The sequence below is a fragment of the Oncorhynchus nerka genome, linkage group LG24, assembly GCF_034236695.1.
Source record: "Oncorhynchus nerka isolate Pitt River linkage group LG24, Oner_Uvic_2.0, whole genome shotgun sequence".
Classification (NCBI taxonomy): domain Eukaryota; kingdom Metazoa; phylum Chordata; class Actinopteri; order Salmoniformes; family Salmonidae; genus Oncorhynchus; species Oncorhynchus nerka.
Window position 1 is genome coordinate 38,675,826 of NC_088419.1, and position 22,819 is coordinate 38,698,644.

Below are 22,819 nucleotides of genomic sequence, written 5' to 3' on the forward strand. Positions count from 1 at the left end.
AAAAGATGGCCTTTAGCACATTTCTTATAGAGGGTATCAGTCTTGCATCAAATAGTGAATTCCACTGTATGCAGAATGTTGCATGCATGTCTGCACAGTGTTATATTTTCACAGCTCACTGTCAGTAAATATCGTACAGTAAATATTGGACTACAAGTGCGTTATTACTGAAATGATTACTTACGAGCACCTGTGTGTGTGTGTGTGTGTGTGTGTGTGTGTGTGTGTGTGTGTGTGTGTGTGTGTGTGTGTGTGTGTGTGTGTGTGTGTGTGTGTGTGTGTGTGAATTTTGTGTGTGTGTGTCCGTGTGTGTGTGTGTGTTGGAGTGTTAGTGTGGTATGTGTGAGTGTGTAGTGAATATACATCGAGCCTGTGCAAGAGAGTCAATTAATAAAATTATAATAAAATAAGGGGGTCAATGTCAATAGTCCAGGTAGCCATTTGATTAACTGTTCAGCTGTCTTATGGCTTGAAGGTAGCAGTAAGCTAAAACTGTAAGCTAAAACTGTTAAGGAGCCTTGATTGTTGGCATACCATGTCCATAGTCTGCTTACAGGGTAAGGAAACCAATGTTGTAATTTGGGTGAACTATCCCTTTAATATTAAAGAAGTACGGTCTCTGGCACTGGGACACCTCAGGGTTGAATGTGGTATGAGTTGAACAAAGGACTGGCTGAATGATTGTTGGACAGAGAGAGAGAAAGAGAGTCAGAGGAGAGTCCAGGAGTAATATTTAACGTGCTGGTACTGAAGGTTTAGGGTTGATGTAACTGGTTCAAGGCTGGGCTCTAAAGGTGGCAAACATACCCACACGTGAATACTCTATCCATGAATAGTCTTTGTGCCATGTGGCATTAAAAGTCCTCTTCCTGTTATCTTGTCCTTGCTGTGATCTGGGGAACACCTACGTCCAGGGAGCCCCACAACCCACCCACCCCTGCTAACTTCCATTTCAACACATTTTGCCATGGGGCAGAGAGAAATATTCAGTTTTATAATGCTATTCTACACATTATGTCATGAGGCTGAGAGAGAATGTTCCCGTTTTAAAAGTACACTGCAGTTAAAACCATGATTTTCCTGTGTTTTTATATATTTCCACACTATGAGGTTGGAATAATACTCTGAAACTGTGGAAATTATGATTAATACCCTTTTAATGTAAGAGCTGTATGAAATGACAGCGTGAAATTTCAGCCTGTTTTGGTGGGATGGAGTTTTGGACTGCCTGGTGACATCACTAGGCGGTAAATGAGTTAGTAGACCAATAAGAAAGAGAGTTGCAAACCTCGCTGCCAATAACAGCTAATTTTCAGTTTTCCCCTCCCACTTGGACCACTCCCAGACAGTCCTAGCAAAATTCTAGCTTGAGAAATTGCTCTTTGCCTAGAAGCAATTTTTTGTTTATTTTTTACCATTTTAATTGAAAACAATCACAGTAAGATACTTAATTGTTACACAGAAAATATCCTTTAAAAGGCTAATTTCCTGCAATTCTACACATTTTGCTGTTTTATAGCTCATCTCATACTATTCTTCACATTTTACCAATGAGGATGAGAGAAAGAAAAACAGTTTTAAAGCAAATGTCCTGCTATTCTACACGTGTTGCCATTGCGTATGACGTGTGGGGGGCCCCGACCTGTTTTTTTGTATTGATTTAAAATGAATGATTGTGGGGATGAATTTACCTGTTCTGAATATCGGGGGAACATGTTGTCAATGCTGTGAGCACATCAATCAATCTTTATAAAGCCTTGATGATTGAGCTGGCATTGCACAAAGGAAAACTTACTACATTTACATTTACATTTAAGTCATTTAGCAGACGCTCTTATCCAGAGCGACTTACAAATTGGTGCGTTCACCTTAAGACATCCAGTGGAACAGCCACTTTACAATAGTGCATCTAAATATTTTAAGGGGGGTGAGAAGGATTACTTTATCCTATCCTAGGTATTCCTGAAAGAGGTGGGGTTTCAGGTGTCTCCGGAAGGTGGTGATTGACTCCGCTGTCCTGGCGTCGTGAGGGAGTTTGTTCCACCATTGGGGGGCCAGAGCAGCGAACAGTTTTGACTGGGCTGCGCAGGAACTGTACTTCCTCAGTGGTAGGGAGGCGAGCAGGCCAGAGGTGGATGAACGCAGTGCCCTTGTTTGGGTGTAGGGCCTGATCAGAGCCTGGAGGTACTGAGGTGCCGTTCCCCTCACAGCTCCGTAGGCAAGCACCATGGTCTTGTAGCGGATGCGAGCTTCAACTGGAAGCCAGTGGAGAGAGCGGAGGAGCGGGGTGACGTGAGAGAACTTGGGAAGGTTGAACACCAGACGGGCTGCGGCGTTCTGGATGAGTTGTAGGGGTTTAATGGCACAGGCAGGGAGCCCAGCCAACAGCGAGTTGCAGTAATCCAGACGGGAGATGACAAGTGCCTGGATTAGGACCTGCGCTGCTTCCTGTGTGAGGCAGGGTCGTACTCTGCGGATGTTGTAGAGCATGAACCTACAAGAACGGGCCACCGCCTTGATGTTAGTTGAGAACGACAGGGTGTTGTCCAGGATCACGCCAAGGTTCTTAGCGCTCTGGGAGGAGAACACAATGGAGTTGTCAACCGTGATGGCGAGATCATGGAATGGGCAGTCCTTCCCCGGGAGGAAGAGCAGCTCCGTCTTGCCGAGGTTCAGCTTGAGCTGAACTACTCTACACATTGGATTCCAATTTACCCTGAGGTATCTGATGGCAATTTGCTGTATTTCAAAACTGGGGTAGGGACACAACAGATACTAATATTGAAAATACAGTTTAGTTCGCATAGGTCAACATCTTGCCACTTTGTGAGGAGTACCTTCATCACATAGACAGCAAGGCCGTATGGATACATTCAAAGTCTAGATTTCAACACTTATTAGAAAAGATTAATTCATATCTACTGCATCCCCAGTCTCATTTCATTATTTTTCAGCCATAGTGCGAGACACAACCACAGTGCGTTTTCGACGTCACTATTGGCCAAAGAGGTAAGCTAATTTCCGTTTTATTGGTCAATATCGGACGGCGCCTATATACTAACCAATGACATTTTGGTATGGGCGGGGCTTAGAGACACGCTTTATAACGGTGTTGGAGGGAGGGGTCCGTGGAAAAAACAGCGTTGTTGTAAGGTTGAAAGTAGGGGGTGAAAGTGGCCTATCGGGGTGCAGAGACATCGGATCTCCCATTCAAAAGTAGTATTTTAAGAAGTCACTGGTAAGTGTAATTGAGCGAGCAACTTTTAAGAGCCGTTGTTTGGCTAATTAAGATAAACGGTAGTCTCGGAAATGTGTAGCCGACGTTAGCGACGCAGAATCAGTTAGTGCCAAGCGAGTTCATATGGATAGAAAACGCCGCAGGAAGTGAGATTGCTAACGTAGCTAGCCTACTCGTGTGTTTGCCAAAATACGAATGCATACATGGTGAATTAGGTAGGTAACTAAATCCATTAGCTAACAATTGCCTATTTGTATCTAAATCATTATTTTTAAAAACGTAGTAAAACTTCCAAATACGGAGTTCTTTTCGGCAATGAAATTGTTTTCTGGTCATGAGCTTGACAGTAGTGCTACTAGTCTAGTGAGCCAACTAGCTAGCTAAAGTGTGCTGCTAACTGCTGCTGCCTTGCATGTTCATACTGTTACACGACTTTAAAGTAACAATATCCTAGTTTATCAAGAGGTAGTTGGACCTTTTCAAATCTGAATATCAACAGCTCTCCGTAGTCCAGTTGGGCATGGCCATGGGGGCATTGCACAGTATCTTTTCACATACTTTAACGTTAGCTAGCTTGCTGTTTTAACTGATAACTACAACATCACTAGCCTCAGGCCAGTGTCTCAGGCATTCAGGTGAATGCCTAGAAGCAAAATCAAAACTGTAAATTACTTCCTAGCTCAGGGCATCCAGCTCATACAATTGGGAATAGGATCTCTATGTGCCAACCTGCCAAACCGGCAATGGAGTCTAGTGATTTTTGTCTTCAGGGCGCTGCTGCCAGTATCAGACCGCAACAGCTGTTTCTCACTTGACAACCAACTAACTGGCAATTAATGACTCTGCTGCTAGCTCCTGGGAAAGTGATTGCAGATTAGAGAGAGCCGCTCCAACAGATTCATCATAGGCACACAAACAAGTCAGCAGCAGGCAGGAAAATGGACCTTCATTGGTTAGACATGGGAACATAGCTAGCTGACTGGACCACCCAAATACTTGGCATTTTTGTGTTTCTGTCTGTGCCCAAACCAGCCTGCGCTATTCCCTCACCACCAGAGGATTCCCTGATTTATTATTGTGCCTGATCCATTGTGAAACGCTGCCGATTGTTGGACGTACAGCGACAGCTGCACTTCTCAACGCTGAGTTAGGAGCAGGGCCTCTTGGTGTGTTTAGTTTTGGTTGGAACGCCAGGTATCTTGTTGCAGCATTTCCTCAGTCAGCGCTGTCACTGTTACGTTAGATGGGTCTTGTGAATATGGATCATTTGACCTGGAAATGACTGAACTGTGTAAGTAGGTTAAACTTCCTCTTGACCCTTGTTTTTGCCACAGTGTCATACTGCAAATACTGTACCTACTCTGACCTAATTGGAGCAATTTAAGATATTGTTCTTTATTTCCCTGTTGAGGATCCTTGAACCTTGACTAATCAATTATTGTACAGTTTGTGAGGACTTTGTCAGAGATTTATAGACACCAGATATCATGTTGAGTGACTCGTTGGATCATATAAACATGTAATAGGGACTGAGTGCGAAAGAACTTGAAGTAAACTATTAGCTCTTGGCAAAGCATGGGCGGCAGGTAGCCTGGTGGTTAGTGTTGGGCTTCGGTTGCTGGTTCGAATCCCTGAGCTGACACAGTAAAAATCTGTTCTGCCCCTGAAACCAGGTAGTTAACCCACTGTTCCCCGGTAGGCTGTCATTGTAATAAGAATTTGTTCTTAACTGACTTGCCTAGTTAAATAAAATATCAGCATAGTTTGCCCACCCAAAATTCTCCACTTTCCCTCCAGCTGGCAGAGAAGCGAGTGTAAAATCATAGTTAATCCACAAATGTCCTCTGCTCAGTTTTGTGCACCTGACTGTGACTGAAAAACAGGATGCGTGTGCTTGCCACTTTCACAACCTGTCAGAGGGTTGCTGTTTATTGTGGTTTTGCACTGCTCCTGCGGTGTCATATCACCAGTAGCAAACACATACCTTAGACATTGTCTGATTTTATATTTTGCACGAATGTGCTTTTTGTGTTTTAACCTAAACTTTGCCAGAATTGTTATTTTCTTTGAATGTTTAGTCTTCATCATGTTGTGTTATTGAAAACACTTTTTTTTATATAGAGAACTAGCCTACTTTTTTAAAACTTTGGTAGTCATTAGTTGAAGTCTAAATAAAGCTTTGCGTCAATCTTATTTTGGGGCATAACATTTATTATCCCACTGGATTTCCTCCAATTGCCTAATATCTGATTTTGGTATTGGCCTAGCTAACCAAGTAATTCCTCTGAGCTTTATTCAAGACATGCGCCTAAGGGTCAGACGATCAGGTCTTTCAACGCATGGAGAATTGTTTCACGGAAACATCTCAGGGACACAATAATACACCATTAGGCCCAGATTATATATAGCACTCTTATAATGAAGACTAGCGACTGCCGTCTGTTATTGCCCCCCCCCCCCCCCCTGGTCTCCTCTCAGATGCCCTCTGCAGATTATCAGGCAGTTTACCATGGCCCATCAGGGTGCAGCAGCATGCTGAATCAGCTAAAGGGCCATATGGACTGGATTCAGACAGCAGCAGCGCAGACCTGAGCCTCATTGCTCAGACTCAGCCATGATAAGATTGGGATGCCTCTGGATAGGCATAGATGGGTTGGCTGTCTGACTTAACCCCTTCATCTCTGAACCAGCCTTTAGGCTACCTCAGAACCATCATATGACCAGTAAAGTGATCTTAGTCATGTATAAATCTGATCTTTATGACTCTGGGCTATATTGTTCAATGCTCTGATCTGTGTAATGAAGTGATGAGTGTTGGTGGTGTTAAAATGGACGTGTCCATGGTCTTAGCCTACATGCCATAGCAGTGTTTTCATGTAGCCTATTCATGGTCCATACAATGAGAGGAGGAGGACCTGGGCACTCTCCCTTATTTGTGTCGTGCTAAAACCTTCTAATTTGTCCATATGCAGAGTTTATGTTCCCTCTCCCCACGTGATGATACAAAACATTGCTAAGTTTACTTTGCCTGGAGAGCCTAGCTCATGCATAAATGGGTAACTTGGAGAACCGGAGAAATAAACTGAAAAGGTTATGATCGGGGAATAGGCTACAACACCATTGTACAGGTGCTGCGTGAGTGAAATCAAACGTTTGGAAGGTCAACAACGCGGTAGCCTATTTTGTGTTCAATTATTTGGTTAATTATTACATGAATTCAGGCTTTCGTTCGTTAAACCATACGCAGGCCATATAAAGTGCAAACCGGTGCGGCCGGTAAAAGTTTGATTAGCCGACTAAATAATAGCCTATTATTGCAGGCTGAATTCGATTCTGTGCCTCGAGGGAAATATTTATCTCAGATAGAAGACGCAGATAAACTGTTCTACTGGGGCGTTTCTGTTGTTTCTTTCCCCTATTTGTTACTCGTTAGGTTTGCGGAGGAAAAGCAAATGTGGACTGTTCCAGCATCTTCAAAGGGCACCTCGTCAGAAAACAAAATGCCATGGAGGCATTGATTTTCCACAGCTAAATAATTGCAGCGGAAACACTGCCATCGTAGCCATTTTTCAGATGTTTTGTTTCTGTTCAATATTGGGCTTCCAGGATTAAATTTTTCTGCTTCGTTTTTTTTCACCAGACAGGAAAGGAGTTATTTGTATATGGCCGTGCCTGCCCCCGTGCCGCTCTGAAATGCTCTGCAAATGATCATCTGGTAGTTTGAGTTCCTGTTTCACCCAACCTGTCTGTCTGGGGGAAATATGTGTTTGAACTGAATTGCCCCGGTTATATGGCTGCACTCTGGCAGTAAACAAACGTCCTGCTCACGTTTCACTTTTCTCATTCATATCCGGAGAGTCTGAGACTAACGCTTTGTGTTGACATCTAAGCGCAAGGTTGCAGGCTAATCAAATTTTATTTGTCACATGCGCAGAATACAACAGGTGTGGGTAAACCTTACAGTGAAATGCTTACTTACATGCCGTTTTAAGAAAAATACAAAAAAAAGTACAAATAAAAGTAACAAATAATTATAGAGCAGTAAAATAACAATAGCGAGGCTATATACAGGGGGTACCGGTACAGAGTCGATGTGTGGGGGGCACCGGTTAGTCGAGGTAATATGTACATGTAGGTAGAGTTATTAAAGTGACTGTAGGTAGTTATTAAAGTGAGTATACATAGATGATAACAGAGTAGCAGTAGTGTAAAAGAGGGAGGGGGGGGGCAATGCAAATAGTCTGGGTAGCCATTTAATTAGAAATCCAGGAGTCTTTTGGCTTGGAGTGTAGAAGCTGTTTAGAAGCCTCTTGGATCTAGACTTGGTGTTTTGATACCGCTTGCCGTGTGGTAGCAGAGAGAACAGTCTGTCTAGGGTGGCTGGAGTCTTTGACAGTTTTTAGGGCCTTCCTCTTACACTGCCTGGTATAGAGGTCCTGGATGGCAGGAAGCATGGCCCCAGTGATGTTCTTGACTGTACGCACTACCCTCTGTAGTGCCTTGCGGTCAGATGCCAAGCAGTTGCCGCACCAGGCAGTGATGCAAACCCCGTCAGGGTGCTCTCGATGGTGCAGCTGTAGAACCTTTTTGAGGATCTGAGGACCCATTACCAAATCTTTTCAGTCTCCTGTGGGGGAATAGGTTTTGTCGTGCCCTCTTCACAACTGTCTTGGTGTGCTTGGAACATGTTAGTTTGTTGGTGATGTGGCCGCCAAGGAACTTGAAACTCTCAACCTGCTCCACTACAGCCCCGTCGATGAGAATGGGGGCGTGCTCTTTCCTCCTTTTCCTCTAGTCCACAATCATCTCCTTTGTCTTGATCACGTTGAGGGAGAGGTTATTATCCTTGCACCACACGGTCAGGTCTCAGCCTATAGGGAGATGGTCAGTCTCGTCGTTATTGGTGATCAGGCCTACCGCTATTGTGTCATCGGCAAACTTAATGATGGTGTTTGAGTCGTGCCTGGCCGTGCAGTCATGCGTGAACAGGGAGTTCAGGAGGGGACCGCGTGGCGGCTGTGTTACCTACCCTTACCACCTGGGGTTGGCCCGCAAGGAAGTCCAGTTGCAAAGAGGTGTTTAATCCCAGGGTCCTTAGCTTAGTGATGAGTTTTGAGGGCACTATGGTGTTGAACGCTGAGCTGTAGTCAATAAATTGCATTCTCACATAGCTGTTCCTTTTGTCTAGGTGTGAAAGGGCAGTGTGGAGTGCAATAGAGATTTGCATCATCTGTAGATCTGTTGGGGCGGAATGCAAATCGGAGTGGGTTTCTGGGATAATGGCGTTGACGTGACCCATGACCTGCTTTTCAAAGCACTTTGTGTGTTGTGTAGAAGGAAATGGGCCTATAAATGTTGAAAAATCTACGAACAGTAAGCCTAAGTCTCCCACTGGTAGCCCATTTGAAATGACGTCAAACACACTGTAACCTAATTTGTTAGTCCGCTACATTGACATCGTAGACAATTCTGCCTTCTGCTATAGCCTAATGACCATCAGACGGACACGAGCAATGTTGAAACCAGAGCGGAGGCATGAATCATAGTGTAGGTAAAAATAGGCCTATATTTTTATCGATTTGTCAATCTCTGGTTGAAAATGCCTCAACAGTCTGTCATAGGCATATTTCATAGCTTATTTTTTGCCGTAAGTACAGTTCTTTGTAAGCCACCTAATGCTTTGGAAACACCAGTTTCCTTACCCTAGTCGTTAACGTGATTGACTTTCATCCCATGTTACCTGCCCAAAAATGACACGGCTACACAGGAACTGTTCAGTCATGAGTCCCTAATAGTTTAGTTGACGACCGGTCAATGGTGGCCCTAAAACTTGGTTTATTCAGGAGGGGCGGTTAGCCATGCACTCGGACAAATAATGCCATACAGTTCAGTCGTTAGTCGCCTTAAGATTTTGAAAAGACTGGTCAGTGATATAGGCTTAATCCTGGAGAGTTAGCCTGCTAGCTACGCCTTCATTACCGCTCTTTTACAGAGTTCTCTAGCTGGTATCTGATCTTGACTGTAAACCTTGGCCCCTGCGTGGCTGCTTGTCTGTTCTCAGCTCCGCAGCGTGCTCATTGATTACAGCAGCTGCTCGAACAGGAGGGAGATTTATGCTGTTTTTGTAATGGTAACAGTCTGTGAAAGTACTGGGAATATTGTTCAAGCGAGAAAGAAGCGCAGTCACCCGTCTGTGGGTAGTATGTAATAACCGAATGCGCCAAAAAAAGACCACGTGTCAAGTGCAATATTCAGAAATGTATCAAGTTGAGCGAGCATGCTTCGACAGTAGTGTGAAGGAAGTCCTGAAACTATCATAACATGACTTCATTCATTTAGCTTTGTTCAACTATCTACCTCTTTTGCAAATTTCCTGAGATGTTTTGATTTTTAGGTTTTATTTATTCGTACCAAAGAAAATACGTGAAAGACAAAACAGTACAGATAACTGTTTTACTAGGTTTGTTTGAGGTTGGAAGCCCAAAGAGGCGTATATGAAAACCACTCTTCCCTTATAGGCGGTCTTTCGTTCTATAATTTAACTCTGTGTTGCCGACGACAACCTGCTGGCCAGCAGCTGCAGTGCGACGGTGAGGAATTTGGACCGTGTTTGAGGAGGAAGTAACGAGGTGGGGTGGCTAAGATATGTTTGACAGCCTGATATGGTTCACAGCCAAAAGGGCAGGTTCAACACCTCTCCTCCACAACCACGTGTCACTGAATCCTAAGCGGACCGGCCGGAGTAATGACCTCTGGCTTCGGGCCTAGGCTATATCTCATTCAGACAACACTCTATCATGGCTATTATCCTCAGACTATACTGTCTAATCATATACAGTGTACGGTTCTAATCGCTCAGCCAGTGCTCGTTACACCAGAGTGGGTTTGATTCTTACATTATCTACTGAATAGCAGTTGCTTAGGATAAAAGCGACCCATTTTGAAATCTTACGACAAATAGGCCTAACATTTCTGTGCTTACATGGTGGGCTTAGCGTAGCCATAGCAGTCTCCACCCCCAGGAAAAAGGCCTGTAGTGATTCTCTCTCTCTCTCACACACACACACACTGAGAAATGGCTCCTTTGTATCTCAGTGCTTTTGACTTGCAGAAACCACCAGAACAGAAGTGCTATTCAGGCCGAAGAGGTCGACGTAGGAGGATTTTTTTACGCCTGGAGTCCCACACGGTAATGAACTGTTTGTAAGGGCAGGCAGGGCAGGGCACTCCTCTCTGGCTCTGAATACCACAGCAACCCTCAGTCTCTCAGTGCCACTGACTGACTGGCTGGGCTGACTGATTAAAGAGCTCTTGTTGTTTACCTCTGTTTCCTCCTTAACCCTTTAGCTCTGTCTCTCGCTCTTCCCACTGTTTGCTTTAATTGAAGGTCTACAGCGCTTGGTAAACAAGAAGCCAGACGAGTGAGGCGACGTCTAAAATTGATCATGTCGCTTTGATGCCGTGACCCTTAACCTCTGTACAGTGTTCGTCAGACGTCATAATCTCCCTCCCTCTTACTGCAAATCCACATGTGGGGGCTGCAGTGCATTTGTCTGAGTTCAGCCCCGGCCTTTAGCCCAGCCGTGCTAATGGGAGTGAGCAGCTGAGTGCCCTTCAGAGGAGGGCTTGTCCATGTGGCGGTCGGCCAGAGGAAGCAAGGCAACCATGGTGGGTGGGTAGGCAGGTTCCCCGCCACACCCAACCCCCATGCCCTCTGCCCATATAAGGGCAGAACTCAGCCAGCCTCCCTGAAGCTGAGCTCTGCTCCCTGACCCATTACTGGAGCTCCAAGCCCGAGGGAGGCACAGCTCTGCTCTCCTAACCGAAGTTTAAGCCTGTTTTTCTCGCTGGTCCAAACAGTGATGTGTGTAAGGTCTTTAAGAATGGATATGAGTGCGCCACAGCCACGTGGTGGTTGTGATCAAGTGGAGCATGCAGTTGTGGGCTAAGGCTGTAGTTGAAATGCTTCAGCCTGAGCTTAATGCATTTTAGGTTGTTGGCTTGCCTGTGACAAATGATTTTATATGGTAGCCTAAATCACTAAGTCGTATGACGTTTGTCCCAAAGCATTATTGTCATTTTTTTTTTTTAAATTCAAAGGATACCGTAATGGAGGATGTCGGCATTGTCGCACAAAACACACTGCCTTGCTGCCGAATAACATCCTGTCTACAGTGCTCCACTACTACTGTACTACAGTGAGTATTTGTCGCTGTCCTCGTGTAATATTCACCTCTGAGGTTACAGACATGTAAACCAAGGCCAGATGTTAGCCTTACGTAGTCTGCTAAATACATATTCAGAAGGACTTTTATGGTTCTTTCCTCGTTATGAAGCTAAAATGACCAATCACGCCACGAAATGTTACTCTAATTGAGGGATTTGGCTTGAGGGTCGTTTTTAAAAACTTTTTGGTTTGTATTCTTACAACGGGCCAAAAGTGAAGTTTGTGTTATTGGGGAGGTTTTGGGACAAATTGGTGGCTGTCAAACGACATGCTCTTTACATTTGGTACTACGGTACTGAATAGTAGTAGTTGCGCTTGCCAGGCCTTTTACGAACCTCCTCCCGGACAGAAGTTAATTTCAAACTCTAGTGTCGTTTTTGATGTGCTCTGCCTGGGCCCTACAGCAAGTTTTGCCATCTTGGTTTGAAAAGCTGAAATTCAGACTTGTAAATCTGTTGTTGGTGTTACTTCTATTTCGTCAGTAGTTGGGGAATATACCGTTGTTTCATAACCGCAGTGGAATACAGCCAGGGGAGATTACGCTCACCATGTTCTGTCGTTTTATGAGTAGTGCTCCCCTGACCTCTTCCTCTTTTATCCGTTCAGTGGTCTCTCTCCAGCTGTCCCGAAACACAATATAAAGACAAGTCTGTTCGCCGATTCAGGCCATCATAAAGCTCGTCATTACTCTGATGGTTTGTTTTGACGTTTTTGAACCTGCGCTTATTGACGAGTCGGATTCCTGAAAGGGTCTTCATCTTCCATCAACTGGTAATGCATGGTAACTAGAGTTTGGTAGGCTGTATGACTAAGCTAGATGTTCAACCTGACGGTTGAATGAGTGGTTTTCTAAGATGCTGAGTTGCGTGGTGTGTACAGGCAATGGAGACAGACAGGAAATTAATCTTTCTCTTGATTGTTTTTTTTTTTCTTCCCTTCTCTCTTATTTCTCCGTGTTCAGCTCAGCAGCAGTCTGTCTCGGAGTAGTACACTGATTCTGAAATAGTCACCTGGGTGAGAGAACTTTCTCCCACTCCTTTCAGGTCGAGTTCAGCTAGTTAGCTGGGTTTGTGCAGAGGAAGAACAAAAAACAGCGTTTCTTGCTGTCTCTAGTATTGATTTGTGTTTAGACTACTGTCTTCAGGCACAGCGCAATAGCAGGGTGTAATGACCTTGTAAAATGTAGGACAACCGCTGACATGATAGTTATAGACAAAATGATGTGATGGCTAGATTTTTATTTTATTATTAACTTAAGTTAGGCTAATTTGCTAACACAATCCTCTATAGATGATATGTAACTAATTGATAGCAATTGCTCCTAATATTTATTGGCTGATACAATTTCCTTCATCTCTGTATATTTTTATATTTCAGCTATCGGGTAAGAATTGCTAATATGAAATCAGACTTTGATCTGGAGTCTACGTCTCAAATGAGACTGATTGTGACGATAACACTGAACTTTGACCCTTTTTGCCCGTCAACACATCTTGGTTGCCCTAGTTCAAGCAAGGGATTGGTGGAAATAAGCCTATTAGTGTTGGGGCATTGGGTTCAGTGCTGGTTTTGGGTGAATTCTGTTTTGCTCATTCAATTGAAATGAATGAATGAAGGTGATTTTTCTTATCCGGAATGAACAGGAAGTGACCCTTACACCTACTAAGACCCAGCTTCCGAATGGCTCAATGTGTTCTGTCAACATGTCTGGTTAAAAACAATGGTTTAATCAAAGGATCATATTCCTAAAGAAAAAGGATGTGCTCTTAACTAAATCATATGCACTGCTTCAGTGGACAGAGAGACAGGCTAGACTGCCATGCTGTTGCCGTGCAGAGTTGAGATGGCTAGATGGCCTGGTGTTTTGACACGCGGAGTCATGTACTCGTGGGACGCTGTTGATCTTCCAGTCCATTGAACCTCCATCACTAACCCTGGGTTGACCCTGGAGAGAGTGTGCCTGTCTGTCGGTTAAGAGCTGCTCACACTAAGCTCAGGCAGATGTCTCGCCACAGGAAAAACACTTTGCCAAGACCTGACGAGTGCTGTTGCTACACTGTACACACACACACACAGGGAAAGAGACTGACATCTTGGAATCCTGGGGCGGCAGCACGGGGAGAGCACCACCTGGGTTTTTGCCAGACTCCCATTGGCTCCCCTTGGGTGACCTCCATTCCGGGCATAGTCTATCGCTCTCCTGCTGGAGAGATGGAGAACATTCTAGTGAATAATGGATTCCCAGGTGAATTCTGTGATCTGTTACCTCGTCAACAACAGACCTTCTGTGGCCTCCCGGGTGGCGCAGTGGTTAAGGGCGCTGTACTGCAGTGCCAGCTGTGCCACCAGAGACTCTGGGTTCGCGTCCAGGCTCTGACGTAACCGGCCTGCGACCGGGAGGTCCGTGGGGCGACGCACAATTGGCCTAGCGTCACCCGGGTTAGGGAGGGGTTGGCCGGTAGGGATATCCTTGTCTCATCGCGCACCAGCGACTCCTGTGGCGTGCCGGGCGCAGTGTGCGCTAACCAAGGTTGCCAGGTGCACAGTGTTTCCTCCGACACATTGGTGCGGCTGGCTTCCGGGTTGGATGCGCGCTGCATTAAGAAGCAGTGCGGCCTGGATTGGTTGGGTTGTGTATCGGAGGACGCAACCTTCATCTCTCCCGAGCCCGTACGGGAGTTGTAGTGATGAGACAAGATAGTAGCTAAACAATTGGATACCACGAAATTGGGGAGAAAACAGGGTAAAATAAAATTTAAAAATTAAAAACAGACCTGACTGACACACTATCCAGGCCGTGACTATGGCCAACATTTGTGTATTTTCACATTGGCCCTGATAATAAATTCATGCCATACAAAGAGTTCTTTTGACTTGATTAAGTAGCCTACTTACAAGGCCTAGACGTCCCCCCTGGTCTGAATGAGAACAAGATGAGAGGGGTTCTCTCTCTGCTTAGAACACCTTCAGTTGAATCAGAATTGAGTATAATGTCTGACTGACTGAGTATTCCGGTTTGTTCACTGTCAGTGGAGAACAAAGAGCTGGTGAGGTGTGTGTGTGGGGTTCCGCTACAGAAATGTCATCTGCCTGTACCCCCCACCCCGTCCAATGGCCCGTAATAACCATGGCAACAGTTTAGCACCTAGACAGGAGGCCGCAGGCTCTCAGCAAAGTGTGCATGTGCGGAGGTGGATCACGCTGTCCAGAATTCCTGACAGGAGAGGAGACCTAGAGGTCAGCGGGGAACACCCATTATCCATGACACAACTACTAGTCTGACGGATCAATCAGCATTCGATTAGCACCACACACACACTGGAAAGTCTTTTGTCGAGTTACACTAGGTAGTTAGCCATTGTGATGTAGCCTAAGCATACGTGTTAAGCTCATTAGCAGTGTGTGTGGTGTGTGTCTAAGCAGTAAGCAGACTTTTCCTGTAGACTCTTCGTCATAGCCTGGTCCCAGATCCGTTTGTACTTTTGTCTACTCCATTGTCGTTAGCATGACCATTCCATAAGGAGTTGGCAAGAGAGCAGAAATAGCCTGGCACCCAGGCTTACTTCATCATGCTAAGGAGCAACACTGCATCACTGTTCAAGAGACTGGCCATGATTCAGCCTCAGCATTGAATGTCCAAAGCCTTTCACACTCTCTGCTGGAGATGCACACCATCCTATCTCTTCTGATCTAGGTACAACACTGGTGTTTGTTATTACTGTGGTAGGGTCACCGGGCTGGAAAATTCCACTCTGCTGAAAAACATGTTTATTTTCTTGTATTTTCTCTCAATCCCAAAGGGCACTATTTTATTTTTAGTGCTCTACTACTTTTTAACCAGAGTGCTATGGGCCCTTGTGAAAATGAGTGCACTAAATAGTTAATAGGATGCCGTTTGGGACTGAGTCTCTTTTCCTGATTCCAGTACCTGCTGTGTCTCTTTCAGGGGAAATGCAGACAATCTTTCCATCGTTCCAGAGAGAAAAAGGGAGAGGGAGGAAGAGGGTCTGTTTCGTCGGTAAAATGTGTGTGTATGGAGTGGTCTGTGCTGTACACATGGCTCGTTGGCTGCCTAGGTGTGTGTATCGCATGTGGTGAGTAATGGAGTGTCTAGCGTGTCGAGGACAAGACCACTTGTGCGTTGAACCACGGGGATCCTCCTGCTTGCCGCTATGTCCATATAAGGACTTCTGCTACAGCACTACAACAGGCCCCATGGGACCAGCCCAGCCCTCTCCATCTATTCCCTCGCTCCATAGCCAGCCAGGTTGGATGGAGGTGTGGGGGGTGAGGACTATTTGCTCTGACCAACGAGGAGTGAGGTAGAGGAAGCAGATCTGTCTCTCCGTCCACTCCAGAGTGCGTTTTCTGTGACCCAAGCGGAGCTATAAGTGTGGGCCTTAGGTCATGCGCTGTCGCAATAACCGAAGCCTGAGTCTTAAGGGAAACCCAGTAGAGTGAGTAGTGTGCGTACCTATGTCGTAGTAACATGCAAGTGTCTTTGCTGATATTTTCAACCTCTCCCTGACCGAGTCTAATACCTACATGTTTCAAGCAGACCACCATAGTCCCTGTGCCCAAGAAAGCGAAGGTAACCTGCCTAAATGACTACCGCCCTGTAGCACTCGCGTTGGTAGCCATGAATTGCTTTGAAAGGCAACACCATCATCCCGGAAACCCTAGACCCACTCCAATTCACGTACCGCCCCAACAGATCCACAGATGACGCAATCTCAATCGCACTCCTCACTGCCCTTTCCCATCTGGAAAAAAGGAACACCTATGTGAGTGCTGTTCATTGACTACAGCTCAGATTTCAACACCATAGTGCCCACAAAGCTCATCACTAAGCTAAGGACCCTGGGACTAAACACCTCCCTCTGCAACTGGACCCTGGACTTCCTGATGGGCTGCCCCCAGGTTGTAAGGGTAGGCAACAACACATCTGCCACCCTGATCCTCAACACTGGGGCCCCTCAGGGATGTGTGCTTAGTCCCCTCCTGTACTCCCTGTTCACCCACAACTGCTTGGCCAAGCACGACTTCAACACCACCATTAAGTTTGCTGATGACACGAGTGGTAAGCTTAATCACCTACAACGATGAGACAGCCTATAGGGAGGAGGTCAAAGACCTGGCCAGGTGGTGCCAGGACAACAAAACCTCTCAATGTGATCAAGACCATCGAGCTGATCGTGAACTATAAGAAAAGGAGGGCCGAACAAGCCCTCGTTAACATTGACGGGGCTGTAGTGGAGCGGGTCGAGCGCATCAAGTTCCTTGGTGTCCAAATCACCAATTAAATATCATGGTCCAAACATTCCAAGACAGTCGTGAAGAGGACACAACACCTTTTCCCCTTCAGGAGACTGAAAAGATTTGGCATGGGTCCCCAGATCCTCAAAGTTCTACAGCTGCACCACCGAGAGCATCCTGACAGGCACTACAGAGGGTATCGCGAAGTCCCAGTACATCACTGGAGCCAAGCTTCCTGCCATCCAGGACGTGTATATACCAGGCGGTGTCAGAGGAAAGCCCAAAACATTGCCAGAGACTCCAGCCACCCTAGTTATAGACTTCTCTCTGCTACCGCACGGCAAGCGGTACCGGAGTACCAAGTCTAGGTCCCAGAGGCTTCTGAACAGCTTCTACCCTCAAGCCATAAGACTGCTGAACAATTTAATAACAATTGGCACCCGGACTATTTACATTAACCTGTACCCCCGCACATCGGCTCGGTACCAGAACCCCCTGTATGAAGCCTCGTTATTGTTATTTAGTCACTTTTTAAAAACTTTTCCTTGAACTGCATTGTTGGTTAAGTGCTTGTAAGTAAGAGTTTCACAGTAAGGTCTACCTGTTGTTTTTGGCGCATGTGACAATTTGAATGAGAGTGTACTTTAGTCCCGTTTGTGCGGCTGCTGCTAACACACACTTTTGTCATCTGTGTGTTGACAAATCAAGAAATGGGGATTGGTGCTTTCTCTCATCTCAGTGAAACCAGCTCAGCACGTGTTACCCAGCTCTCTTTCGCTCTCTACACCTTGGCTGGGTTGTGTACGGTATTCAGGCTTCTCCCGTTGCTTTTCCTCTCCCTGCCTACACGTTGGCACACAGTGCTGGGAGAAAATGGGTGCTTGAGTGTTGCTTCTTTTCAGGTTTTTTGACCGATACTTAGGTTGGCCTATATGGGTGTTTTAATGATTTGTTAGCATGTTGTACTTTCACATTTACCTACTCTTGCACATTTGTATTTAATACCAATACAATTACACTGTAACAGAATGATGCTGAGACTGATTATTTTTTATTATTTTCACTTTTAAAAGTATGCCAAACAAAAACTAATGATTGTAAAGTTAAACAAACCATACAAGGACTACTTTTAAGTTCTACATAACATTTTACAGAACCACATCTACTTGGAACAGTGCAGATGCAAAGTTAGGCCTGTTTTTGCTGCCATTCTGTTAACAAAGATTTCATCTGCGCTGCCCTGCAGCCTAATTTCCATTCCAATTCCTCAATATTAGATGTGGGGGATCTGATCGGGAACCAACAGCGATGGCGTTTTGACGGGCCCACTAAGCCATACAGTATGTGGGACAAATGCAGAAGGTGACGTCGTTTTGCCCTACATATCTTGACTCGTTACAACGGGGCCAAGCTGTGGCATCTCCCATGTCGTCTGTGACAGTCACTGTAGTTGGTGTGTGTGTGTGCGCTCCTTCCCTGCAGACTCGGTCCGGGTCTTCAGTGGGCTTGGAGGATGTTAACCTGGAACCGCTGAGAGATGCGTTTTAATCATCGTGCCTTCGTCCGCCTGCCGTCGTTATTTTAGAACGCCGCTTTCACTTGAGTAATTTAGTCCTGTTTCACCCAGGAGAAGGAGAGGTTGCTCAATGGAAACCTAATGTTTGTTTGGGCGTACACACACGCGTACCTAGTCAATGCGTAACGAGACGTCTCCACTTCGCTGTTGATCTGACACTCATTGACAGTGCTTGCTTTTAGATGTTCAATGCACTATTGTGCACGAAAATGAGATATTAATAGATGTTTTTTATGTTTTTTTTTCAGAAACTAAGAATAAGTGGATGCTCTAGAAGGGAAGCCAAGTCCTCCGCCAGATAAGGTACAGGTAACCGATCTCTATCACAGTTTAGCTACGCCTGACCCCTGGGCATGTGTTCATAAGGCGTATCAGAGTAGGATTGCTGATCTAGGATCATGCCACCCCCCCTTTCCTTATTATCTTATTCATTCTGACCTAAAAGGCAAAACTGATCCTGGATCAGCACTCCCAACACTGAAACGCATTATACGGGCCCTGACCTCACCATACGACTCATTCAGTGACGCGATACAACCCTGTAACAATGTTCCTATGGTTTTCATGATTAGTTGGTACTTCATCTAAGATTAGCTTCTTTGTTACGTAATATACACAACTTTCTCTGGGTCTGCGGCCATGTTCTCACAGCTATGTGGTAACGTACACTGAAACATGTTTGAGGGGGTTGCACCAATGATGTTTGTCTATTGGTTGCACAGACCCAGATGGTGTACTCCTGCATGAAAACCCACTTGAAGTGGAATGTTATAAGACTTGGGTCATGTTCAGCAGAGCACACCGTTGGCAAAAGTTTTTTTTTTCCCATCAGGAAAGCTAAACTAAAATGTATGTTCTTATTGGACACGTTTCTGTTGCAAATAGTTTTCTCCCATTCTGTACTGAACACAACCCAGGAGTAGGACTAGATCTTGGTCTGGGCAACCACCCTTGAGCGTTTAGTTATAAATGTACTGCAGTTTTGAAATATGTGCACCAAAGTGATATCCTGATTTCAATCCAGAGCAGAAGTTGTGGTATTTTTTTCTTTTTTCTAGGCACTCTATTTTCCCCAACAGAGGTTGTTTCAATATAAACGCAGCGAGGAAAGCCGTTTAGCATTCCACCCATTTCGACTTTAATTGCAGTTTTAATTATGAAGCACAAAGCGTGACGACCAGCAGCAATAACGTTCACTTGTGTTCTATTTGTGAAAGTGAAATCAGGACAGTGTTATGGCGCGTGTTAAACCAGCCCTACTGAGGATAACTCGCACAGCAGAGAAAATGAGGAAAAACAACCATTTTAGACATGACATTTAGACTGTTAAAGCAGTGTTGCTTTCTGACCTCCTAAAAGACTTCCCTTTAAAACATGGCTTGTAAGGGGAAATCTGCAGTTGCTACATCCAACTGTGGATTGCCCCTTTAAGACTGGCAGAAGATGTGTCTTCAGACTTTAGTGAGGTATCGTGTTTCCAGGTTGAGCCAATCCAAGACCGGAAAGAGGGGGACATTTTAAGTCACTCGAGCGTTGCTTTTCAGGTTAAAACATGCAGCTCAATAGTTGACAGTGGAACCGAGCATGTCTGAATTCCCCTCCGTATTTACCATTCTGTCAGTGAGAGGCATCGGAGGGTTACGCTGGAAAGGCCTTGTCTAATAGCAGGAAGTCTACTATCTCACACCGCTAAGGTCTCTTACTGCTAGGAGTTCTTTGAATGGGAACATGTTTGTTTGTGGTCGGTGTTCCTGACATTGAGCTGAACTTAGGCCTACTTTGCAGTAAGTTCCAGGGCACAGTAAGGAGACTAATGCAGCCAGTCAGCACGATGTTGTTACTATGGTGATGCCCAGCCTAACTATCTCCCTCTCTGAATATTAGCTTGTGCTTGTTTAGACTGGCCCTGGGCCTGGACTTGTTGGTTTTTGTTTTCTTCTTCCCATTTCTCTGAGAGTCTGAGACGGGAAACGGTAGTGAATCTACAGTCCATTGGAGCCTGATCAATAGAATCATCCAGCCTGGCCAAGGCAAAAAAAAAAAACTCTTCTCCACACAGCTACATTGGGCCGCTTCCCAAATGGCACCCAATGTCCTGTGTAGTACACTACTTTTGACTAGGGACCTTGAGGCTCTGGTCAAAAATAGTGCCGCAACATGTAGGGAATACAGTGCCCTTTGGGACACGGTCTGGGACTTTGACAACTGCAGTTGATCTCCCACTTGAGGCTTTTATACTATCACCCTGATTCAACTGAATTGTTGGTCTCTATTCTAGAGACCACGGTTAGCTGAATTTGTGGTGTTAGTGCTGGGCTGGAGCAAAAGCCTGAAAACCATACAGCTCTATCTAGAACTGCTGTATGCAGAAGTTATGAAACGAGAGAAACAAACCCCGTAGTCGTCGACTGATCCAGGACATTCAATGAAGCGCTGGGAATAAGCAACATGAGCCAACAGCAGCCCCTAGTGGGCAAAGGTGGTGCACCCCTCAAATGAAGTGGAATAAACTGGATTCCATTCTCAGGAGTATGCGAGTGGCTGAAGATTCTGAAACGGGTTGATTTGACTTGTCGACTTACATAATGCAATAAGTGTTAGCCGATCACTTTTGAAGCGCTTTCCAGTAAAAGAGATGCAATGTGGGAGACGTACAGTGTGATGATCATGTGCAGAGCACACTGTAACAGTGGGTCTTTGTGTCGCCAACCTAATAGTTACTGTCTGGGATCTGGAAAAGGCTACATTTAATATATCACTGTACTGTGTGTGAGTTCTCTACAACTAAACACCTGGATATGGCCTACTAAATAGTACGTAGACATTCCTATCAGTTTTACTAACACCCTTAGCTTATGGACCAATCGAACCGCAAAGCGTGCAACCGAACCGCAAAGCGTGCAACCAAACAGCCAACGGGCCTGATCATCCTGATCATTCACTCCCTCCCCCCTCTGTTTGGTCCAGCCGTGACTGCATTACCCCCAGGGGACCTGGTACACCTTGTTGGGAACCACTGCATTAGATCAACCTCTCTTAATGGTAATCATGCTCACTAGCCTCTGATGTACCTAGCCTGGTGTGTAATTATGTTATAGTGACCACCCGGAAAGCAGTGCTTAAAGTCGCCTATCCTCTGGAAATGATTACCACCTCGTCCCCAATGAAATGAAATGGTTTAAAGAGTGTCTCAACTGGTGTTTTTAAGACATGCACCCCTTTCCTATTGATTTAACAAGACTGAGCTCTTAATAAAAGGATCTGCCCCTTTTTTTTCTTTTTTCAATTTTCACCTTAAATGACAAACTCAAATCTAACTGCCTGTATCTCAGGTCCTGGAGCAAGGATATGCATATTCATGATTCCATTTGGAAGGAAAAACTTGAAGTTTGTGGAAATGTTAAATTAATGTAGGAGAATATAACATATTAGATCTGGTAAAAGATAATACATCTTTGAATTGCAAGAACGAGGCCATAATGTATGATTCCAGCCCATGTGCAATTTAGATTTTGGCCACTAGACTGCAGCATAGTATGTGCAAAGTTTTTTTAGACTGATCCAATGAGCCATTGTATTTCTGTTCAAAATGTATCAAGACTGCCCAAATGGGCTTAAATGGTTTATTAATACATTTTCAAGTTCATAACGCTGCACTCTCCTCAAAAAATAGCATGGTATTATTTCACTAATATCTACTGTAAATTGGACAGTGCAGTTTAGATTAAGAGTTTAAGTTAAGCTTTCTGCCAAAATCAGATACGTCTATATTCTGGGAAATGTTCTTGTTACTTACAACCTCATGCTAATCGCATTCGCCTACGTTAGCTCAGCCGTCCCACGGGGGACCCACCAATCCTGAAGAAGAGCGAGGACTTCATCGTCTAAATGCCTGACCTGAAGATCTGGTTTAAGTATCGTCAGGCCTCCTCAATATACACACACCTCACACACTGTGAGACATAGAGGAGCCACTGTGTTATTTCATTACACAGGCCTAGTACATGGAGTCCATAAACGCCTAACCCACAACTAAATCACATCAATATATCTTGATGTGGAGTAGTGGTTCTCGACTGGTTTTGCCTCTGGTTGAACCAGGCTGTCACAGTCGAGACACAATATTTGCGTTGTGATAATTGGCAAAATACAATCTGGAAAACTTTTTTTTTTTTTTGTGCTATATTGTTAGTAAATGTAGCAATTATGTGACAAGGGAAAAACATGCCCACCTCATTGTCAATAACATTTTGCCCATATTCTTGAATGTTCATAAACTCTCATTTTGAGGCTTCAAACACCAAAATAGCACTGCTAATAATAGCTCCTATATTTTAAATTAATGTGATTGAAGAAAAACATTTCAGAGATTAAATGATTCAAAAATGTTAGTTCAATATCGTTTCTACACACTTTCTACCTGGTTTAAGTTGTTTAAATTCAGACTGGAGTCTATATTTAAAAAGAAAATGAGAAGATTGCCCAGACTCGCGACCCATTGTAAAATGTGGGTTGCGATTCC

The 22,819-nt window shown here is 44.9% G+C and overlaps 1 protein-coding gene across 11 annotated transcripts in view; it reads left to right on the top strand.

Moving 5' to 3' along the window:
- Positions 1 to 3,118: 3,118 nt before the first annotated feature.
- LOC115107952 (CYFIP-related Rac1 interactor A) overlaps positions 3,119 to 22,819 on the top strand; it is a 28,003-nt gene continuing 8,302 nt past the window's right edge. Inside the window, exons 1-3 of one of the 11 annotated variants that reach the window (XM_029631760.2) lie at positions 3,120 to 3,238; positions 11,339 to 11,436; positions 18,546 to 18,600. The gene's annotated coding sequence lies outside the window, so the exon portion shown is untranslated. Of the gene's footprint in view, positions 3,239 to 3,290; positions 3,454 to 11,338; positions 11,437 to 12,098; positions 12,247 to 18,545; positions 18,607 to 22,819 lie in introns of those variants that run through there. The other 10 variants (XM_029631767.2, XR_003860281.2, XM_029631759.2 and 7 more) reach the window with 10 other exon arrangements.